Source organism: Danio rerio, chromosome 19 (genome assembly GCF_049306965.1).
Source record: "Danio rerio strain Tuebingen ecotype United States chromosome 19, GRCz12tu, whole genome shotgun sequence".
In the NCBI taxonomy this organism is placed as follows: domain Eukaryota; kingdom Metazoa; phylum Chordata; class Actinopteri; order Cypriniformes; family Danionidae; genus Danio; species Danio rerio.
This window is the reverse complement of record NC_133194.1, coordinates 45190294-45199735: the sequence shown is the minus strand read 5'-3', so window position 1 is coordinate 45199735 and position 9442 is coordinate 45190294.

Sequence of the window (9442 nt, the reverse complement as noted above, 5' to 3'; positions counted from 1 at the left end):
AAAATGCAGCCTGCAGGTTAATGATAACAAATGCCTTGTTAATGCCAGAGGTCAAAGGAGAATGGCCAGACTGGTTTCAGCTGATAGAAGGGCAACAGTAACTCAAATAACCACTCGATACAACCGAGGTCTGCAGAAAAGCATCTCTGAACACACAACACGTCCAAACTTGAGGCGGATGGGCTACAGCAGCAGAAGACCACACCGGGTGCCACTCCTGTCAGCTAAGAACAGGAAACTGAGGCTACAATTCACACAGGCTCACCAAAATTAGACAATAGAAGATTGGAGAAATGTTGCCTGGTCTGATGAGTCTCCATTTCTGCTGCAACATTTGGATGGTCGGGTCAGAATTCGCTGTCAGCAACGTGAAAGCATGAATCCATCCTGTGTTGTATCAACGCTTCAGGCTGGTGGTGGTGGTGTAATGGTGTGGGGGAGATTTTCTTTGCACAATTTGGACCCATTAGTAAAAGCTGAATGTTGTGCCAACGCTACAGCCTACCTGAGTATTGTTGCTGACCATGTCCATCTCTTTATGACCACAGTGCACTCATCTTCTGATGGCTACTTCCAGCAGGATAATGCGCCATGTCATTAAGCGTGAATCATCTCAGACTGGTTTCTTGAACATGACAATGAATTCACTGTACTTAAATGGCCTCCACAGTCACCAGAGCTCAATCCAATGGAACACCTTTGGGATGTGGTGGAACAGGAGATTTCATCATGGATGTGCAGCCAACAAATCTGCAGCAACTGCATGATACTATCATGTCAATATGGAGCAAAATCTCTGAGGAATATGTCTAGTAACTTGTTGAATCTGTCATGAAGGATTAAGGCAGTTCTGAAAGCAAAAGGGGCTCCAACCTAGTACTAGTAAGGAATACCTAAAAAAGTGGCCGTTTAGTGTAAGTTGGCCAAAATTATTGACACTTTCTAGATGTTCGCACAAGTAAAATATTTTCCATTAATATTTAGATTATTTAATTAGCTTTAGAATTTTTTTAGTGTGAAAATGAAACTATCCAGCCATGATGTGTTGTTTCTCAGCTGTGTTGGGGTGACGCATTACAAGTAGCTCAAATTACCTAACATTATTACTTTTCTAAAGTAATGCATTAAATTAAAAAATAGTTACTTTTTAGAAAAATGTAATGCAATTTACTATTAGTTTAATTAAATAGCTTTTAGGGGCTGCACGGTGGCTCAGTGGGTAGCACATTCGCCTCACAGCAAGAAGGTTGCTGGTTCTAGCCTCGGCTAGGTCTATTGGAATTTCTGTGTGGAGTTTGCATGTTCTCCTCGCGTTAGCGTGGGTTTCCTCTGGGAGCTCCGGTTTCCCCCACAAATCCAAAAACATGAGGTACAGGTGAATTGGGTAGGCTAAATTGTCTGTAGTGTTTGTGTGTGAATGAGTGTGTATGGATGCTTCCCAGTGATGGGTTGCAGCTGGACGGGCATCGGCTGCGTAAAACATATGCTGGATAAGTTGGCGGTTCATTTCGCGGTGGCGACCCCGGATTAATAAAAGGACTAAGCTGAAAATAAAATAAATGAATGATCATTATATTATGCTTTAAAGTAAAGAGCTGCACATCAGTTCAGTGATGCACCTAATGCATTCAGATGCCTTCAGTCTGCGTCTGTTTGCACTGTACATACATGTTAGTATTCATGTGGAACATCACTGACACACTTTAGGCTATGATACAAAACTGAGTCATCTTCTTGGCCCAGTTCCAGTCTGTGATGAATCCAGTTCATTGTGTGGAGCTTTGATGGCTTATCATCCAGATCTGCGGCACAGGCCAATGCAAACTGTTGTTGTCATACTGGGAAACTAACTCCACTGTCATTTTAAGCCACAGCTTTATATTCAGTCATTTCATTTATGTACAGTTAATGTCAAAATGATTTGCTCTACTCTAAATGTTTTTTTTTAAATATATTTCCTAAATGATGTTTAACAGAGCAAGGAGTTTTTCACAGTATTTCCTATAATATTTTTTCTTCTGGAGAAAGTCTTATTTGATTTATTTCGGCTTGAATAAAAACAGTTTTTATTTTTTTTAAAAACATTTTAAGATCAAAATTATTAGCCCCCTTAAGCAATATTAGTTTTGATTGTCTACAGAACAAACCATAGTTACACAATAACTTGTCTAATTAATAAATCAAAATCAGGATTATTCCACCAAATATTAATATTTTAACTCATCTGACATTAAAGCATCAATATTGTGTTGATTAAAAATAAATATGAACATGCCTGAAAGAATAACATATGCACAGAAAAAGCTCTAAATAGCAACGTTGAAATTTGTTTTCAGAATAAAACACAAATTGCAAATAGATTTTAATTGTTAATCGTAAGAAATTAAGAATTTTTAAGTGACCTCTTAATTTCCTCCATAGCTGTACACGAGCTCTTGAAATGAAAGAGGTGTTTTCCAATGTTTGTGCTGAACTGATTCTGCTGCTGCATGACTGGAATAAATGATTTATATCCCGCTCCCCTCGGTTTCTCACTTCACACCGACTTTAATAAGCTTTGGGGCCTGTGAGGATCAGCGTTACACGTTTTCTCCGAAAAAAAGCAGCTTTGTAATCAAACATGATTTGGGAGCATCCGACTGCTGTACATTTAAAGCCTCGCCGTATTTTTCATCAAGCTTGTGTTGAGACAAGACACTGCAGATAAATAACATAAAAAATACATATATGTATATATTTATAAAAAACAACAACAACAAATATTTATCTATGCTTCCCCATCTATACACTTAAAAAATATTCATTGGATTTACAAATTGCAAACAGTTTATATGGTCTGTACTTAAACAAATTAAGTTGAACATTACAAATTTTTAATTTGTTTAAATTCAGCTCGTATAAATTGTTTGCAACCACTGATTCATAAATTTTCCTTCGGCTTAGTCCCTTTATTCATCAGTGGTCACCACTATGGCATGAACCACTAACTTATCTATTATAAGTTTTACATAGCATATGCTTTTTAAGTATATAAAGTAAGTCCAATGTACCATTTTTTGTGTACTTCCTTACATTCTATTGAATGTTTGATTGTTTGATTGATTTGTTTAAATATGCAAATGTTGCATAATTTATTTAAATATGCATTTATTTGCATAAATTTCTAGCACAAAAATTAAACTGAAAGAAGTCAAGTTCAAAATTTGTTAATTTTTTTACAGTCAAAGGTCTTTACCAGATTGATTTTGGGAATTTGAAGTGTTGCTGAAGTGGACATTCGTAGTTTAAAATATTTACTTGAGAAAACATCCTTTAAAAATATGACCACCATTTATTTTTAGGTTAAATTCTTGCTATTAACAAACCATTAATTATATCTTTTAGCTAATTCATTCGTTTTCTTTTAGGCTTAGTCCCTTTATTAATCCGGGGTCGCCACAGCAGAATGAACCGCCAACTTATCCAACACGTTTTTACGCAGCGGATGCCCTTCCGGCCGCAACCAATCTCTGGGAAACATCCACACACACTCATCCACACTCATACACTACGGACAATTTAGCCTACCCAATTCACCAGTACCACATGTCTTTGGAATGTGGGGGAAACCGGAGCACCCAGAGGAAACCCACGTGAATGCAGGGAGAACATGCAAACTCCACACAGAAACACCAACTGACCCAGCCGAGGCATGAACCAGCGACCCAGCAACCTTCTTGTGTGAGTTGACAGCACTATCTACTACGCCACTTCTTCACCCACTTTAGTACAATTTGTGTATAATAAACATGCACAATGTGTAACTTTTTTTTTTTTAAAGCAATAATACATTTATGCAGTCAATGACATGTTTTGACAGTTATATGATGGCAGGCCTGGATTGGCTAATCGGGAGGACCGGTAGAATTCCCGGTGGGCCGGTCCGTTTTTTGGCCGCGAGGGCCGGTGTCCTTAGCTCCAGAATCTGTTGCTCTCAGCAGTCACACTTTTTAAATTAATTTAATATATTTACTTTACCGCAGTTTGGTCCAGTGGTTAGCACGTTAGGTTACGACGCTGCCGACCTGGGTTCGATTCTCGTCTGAGTATATAATATCTTATTTTTTTCAATTTATTGTTAAGACATATAATACTGTTAGGGTTGTTGAACATTTGAAGTTCTGAAGCAGCTGTTTTCTCAAAAAAGATGTGATAGTGTAATTAGAAACTGAATAGGAAATGACCTTATTTTTAATATAGTCAGTCGTGAACTGAGGTGGGCCGGTCTGAGGCTTGAAATTCCAGGGCTGTGATTTGAAAATAATCTTATTACAAATCGAAAAACAATATTATTTTTCTTACCCCATTGGCAGATTATTTTGCTTGATTTAAGGAAAAACTCGATTCATTTTGGCATATTATTTCTTAAAACAAGACAATATGTTTTGCTTGTCTAGAAAGTGCGTCTTGATTTAAGAACTTTTAGATATTTGGACTAGAAACAAAACAAAAAATCTAAAAAAGAAAAGTATTTTTTGCAGTGTAGGCAGGTAATAAGCAGCTAGTTAATAGTAGAATTGGTTAACGTGTAACCAAAAATTGAGAGGTGCATGATGGATCAGTGTTTTGGCCTGCAGTGTCTCGCCTTAACATTCTCGCTGGAGGGTTTTTTTCTGTATGCAGGGCATGAATTCGAGCGGATGATCAGCAACACCTGATTCACAAGCGCTTCATCTGGGCCAATGAGAGCGCGTGTGTGTTGGCATTGGGGAGAAGCTGCTGCTTTTGTGACTCATTAGCCTCGCAGCATCTGCTTTTGCTTTTTTCTTGCTTCTTCTGATTCACATAGATTAATAGAGACATCCCAGATACGTCAGTATTGGGTTTGAAGCCTGGAGCTAAATCGTATCGCCTTTGCTCACCCCTAAAATTGTATTCGTGCATGGGAGAAAGGCTTAGAAAGAATGGCTGTTAAATGTGACCTATATTCACAAATAGATCAGACGTGAAAACAGCACGGCGGTGGATTCAGATGGTGTGTATTTACAGTAGGCTATATGTACGCTGTGTGTTTGTTTAATAGGTTTGATTTAAGCTCAGTTAATCAAAACAAAGCAGTTTATTTAAAAAAATGGGTTGAGTTGCATATGTGGGTCAGAAATAAAGTGTTTTTGAGCATCAAAAGACTAAATACACTTCTTTCTGCCTGTACATAGTAATCAGATGTATGGCTGTGTAGGCTAATGATATACAGTTGAAACCAGAAGTTTACATATACCCTAAAAAAGGAACATAACCATTTAAAAAAAAATCTCTGATGGTAAATCATACTAAACGTTTACTATTTTAGGTCAGCTAGGATTACCTAAATGATTTTCATTTGCTAAATGCCAGAATAATGAGAAAACTTTTTTTGAGAATTCTTTATTAATTTCTAGACGGTTAAAAGTTGACACACATTTCCTTGGTATTTTCTAGCTTTGCTTTTAAACTGTATAACTTTGGTCAAATGTTTTGGGTATCCTTCCACAAGCTTCTCACAATAGTTTGAAGGAATTTTGGCCCATTCCTCCTGACAGAATTGGTGTAACTGAGTCAGATTTGTAGTCTTGCCCGCACAAGCTTTTTTAACTCTGCCCACAAGTTTTCTATAGAATTGAGATCAGGGCTTTGTGATGGCCACTCCAAAACATTTACTCTGTTGTCCTTAAAGCACATTTTAATTAATTTGGCAGTATGCTTAGGGTCATGGTCTGTTTGGAAGAGCCATTTGTGGCCAAGTTTTAATTTCCTAGCTGATGTCTTGAGATGTTGCTTCAGTATTTCGCCATAATGTTCTTTCTTCACGATGCCATCTATGCTGTGAAGTGGACCGGTCCCTCCTGCAGCAAAACAGCCCCCATACTTCTCAGTTGGGATGGTGTCCTAGGCTTGTAAGCTTTCCCCTTTGGCCTCCAAATGTAACACTGGTCATTATGGCCAAACAGTTCAATCTTAGCTCCATCAGATTAAAGGACATGTCTCCAAAAATGAGTCTTTTCCCAGTGTACTTTAGCTAATTGTGATCTGGCTTTTTTGTTGTTCTTTTTTTAATTTTTTTTTATCAAATTTGTTTCTGTTATGTTTAATAGCAAAATAATGAGAGATATTTTTTGAGAAATTGTTTTAACTTTTCTTGAAAGTCAAGTTGACCATGCCCCCAAGCATACTGCCAAATTAGTTAAAATGTGCTTTAAGGACAACAGAGTGAAAGTTTTGGTGTGGCCATCACAAAGCCCTGATCTCAATCCTATAGAAAACTTTTGGGCAGAGTTGGAAAAAGCTTTTACGAGCAAATCTGACTCAGTTACACCAATTCTGTCAGGAGGTATGGGCCAAATATCCTTCAAAGCATTGTGAGAAGCTTGTGGAAGGATACTCAAAACATTTGACCAAAGTTATACAGTTTAAAAGCAAAGCTAGAAAATACCAAGGAAATGTGTGTCAACTTTTGACTGTCTAGAAAAAATTCTCTAATTATAATGGCATTTAGCAAATGTAAATGATTTAGGTAATTCTAAAGGACCTAAAATAGTAAAAGTTTAGTATGATTTACCATCAGAGATTTATAAAAATATGATTATGTTCCTTTTTTTAGAGTGTATGTAAACTTCTGGTTTTAACTGTATGTTTGATCTGTTTGACAACACAAAACTGAAGTGTAGATCTGTCACGGTTGGACTATTCTGGAAAAGAATTTACATAACAAAACAGATGTACTTATTTGAATACAACTGAGCTAAAGTCACAATACTCAAAGTGACATTAGCATGTTGCTGCTTTAGATATTTACCGTCCAGCGCTTTAGTTCCCAAACACTGACTAAACATCACATGAGTTCTCAGACACTCAGCCATGCTTTAGTACATTACCGTCCACCTAAAAATACACTCCGGTTTTTATTTCCACTTCCAAATTACATCTGCGTTTCCACCTTTCAACAATAACAATGCTTCCTCCTTTTGAGAGAGGATTTTCCCCGGTGCGGATGCTAGCAACAGAGCTAAAAATACATGCAGTTTTGCTAATACCACATGATAAAGCACAAACACGCTATATGGTGCTCGGGGAGAGCAAAAGGCTCAAACCTAATGTGTGGTTTCTTTCGGACCAGCGCACAGTGCACATGGCCACTTATAAAAATAACATGACAACAGAGAGCTTTCAGAGAGATGCTGCGCTTTGCATATTTAAAGGATGAGCCACGCCACATGTAAACACTCGGACCGTCCATGGAAAAGTCTGTCTAGAGCTGTCTTGATGTAAACAAGCTTGAGGGGGTCATGAACTATCTCCATTTTTTTTTTATACTGTTCTTTCAGATCTACCAGCCGGATCTCACAAGGAAAAGTAACTGTTTTTGTCAGTTTAGTGGCTAATTTGTCAAAATTCGTACAAGTTCAGTCATATAAAATGTGATTTTTTTTTTTAAAAGGAGGCGTAGCGCTAAACTCCACCCATAAACCCCACCGTCATTGGGGGATGAGCAATTCATACTACATTATACAAATGCGATTGTACAAATTCATATGAATTGGCTGGTAAATCAAAAAGTTACGAATTGGCGTGAAATAGTGTTCGATCTGCCTATAATGTTAACAAGATTTCTTCACTGCCTGTTCAGCACTTATAATATACTGCCAGTCAAAGCAGTTGGCGTTTACTTCTGTGTCTAAAATTGGCCTCGCCCATTCAAACAAAGCATCAAAAACAACACAATAGAGCGATAGTTTTTTATGCAAAAATCTTGATAATATTATAAGTATCATAATTTAGAAGCTCTTTTGTGTCCTGTTATTGACCCCTCATCAGGATGCTCTGTTTGAAAGGGCATGGCCAATTGTAGACTTAGAAATAAACGCCCACAGCTTTAACTGTCTATTAATGGGGCTGACTAAGCAGTGAAGTACTGTAGAATTAGGCATTGATTTTTTGTGGAGGCGGAGCTTATCTACCTTATGACATCATAGAGTAGAACATTCCAAATCCTGTCGTTTTTGTCAGACTTCCTTCAATATTTGCTGATTTTAGAGGAATAACAAAGATTTTGGTTTTAAAACTTACAGGATGTTTTTATAATACTGACACCTCTAATCTAGCAAAAGATCAAGGGGATTTTGGTTTCTCAGTTTATGACCTTTTAAAATTCATGAAGGTATTTTGTGGTGGAAAAAAGGCAGAATAGTGAGATGTAAAGTCTGAATTGATCCAAAATTTGTGATTACAAAGAAACTAAGAATTCTGAGAGAAAAAAGAGCAGAATAGTGAAACATAAATCCAAATTCATCCAAAATGTGGATTTAAAAAATAAACTAGGAATTTTGAGATGAAAAAGGGGGCAAAATAAATAAGACGTAAACTCAAAATTCACTCAAAAATATGGATTAAAAAATAAACTGGAAATTCTGAGAAGACAAAATGGCTAATTTGCTTATAATATTATCAAGATTTTTGCAAAAAAAAAGAATCATAATTTAGAATCAGGATGCTCTGTTAGATTGGGGGTGGCCAATTGTAGACTCAGAAGTAAATGTCCACTGCTTTAATTGGCTAACAGTTTATTAACAGGGCTGAACAGTCAGTGAAGTAGACAGTAGAATTAGGCATTGATCTTATGTGGAGGCGGAGCTTATGAACCTTATGACATCATAGAGTAGAACATTCCAAATCCTGTCGTTTTTGTCAGACTTCCTTCAATATTTGCTGATTTTAGAGGAATAACAAAGTTTTTGGTTCTGAAACTTACAGGATGTTTTTATAATACTGCCACCTCAAATATAGCAAAAGATCAAGGGGATTTTGGTTTCTCAGTTTATGACCTTTTAAAATTCATGAAGGTATTTTGTGGTGGTAAAAAAGACAGAATAGTGAGATGTAAACTCAAAATTCACCCAAAAACTATACATTTTTAAGGGGGGAAAGGGCAGTTTAATCAGATGTAAACACATTAAAAAAGTTGAAATAAAGAAATAATCAAGAACTTTTGAGAGGGAAAACGTTCAAAAATATAAACTCAAACTTCCAAGAAAAAAAAAGTTGCAATAAACAATAGACATTTTGAGTGGAAAAAGGGCAAAATAGTGAGATGTAAACTCAAAATAAAAAAGTTAGAATAAAGAAATAATCTGAGACCTTTTAGGGGGAGAAGTTCAGAAATGTGAACTCAAAATTGCAAGAAATAAAAAAGTGGCAATAAAGAAAGAAAAAAAAATTTTGGTAGAAAATTGGCTATGTAAACTCAAAATAAAAAGTTGAAAAAATAACAAATAAATTAGGAATTTTTAAGTAAAAGAAATTGCAAAATATTGAGTCATAAACTCAAAAAAGGTTAAATTAAAAATATACGTGGTATTTTAATTTGGGAAAAATTCAGAAAAGTAAACTTCAAAAAAAAAGTTGGAGAAAAATAAACTAGTAATTGTGT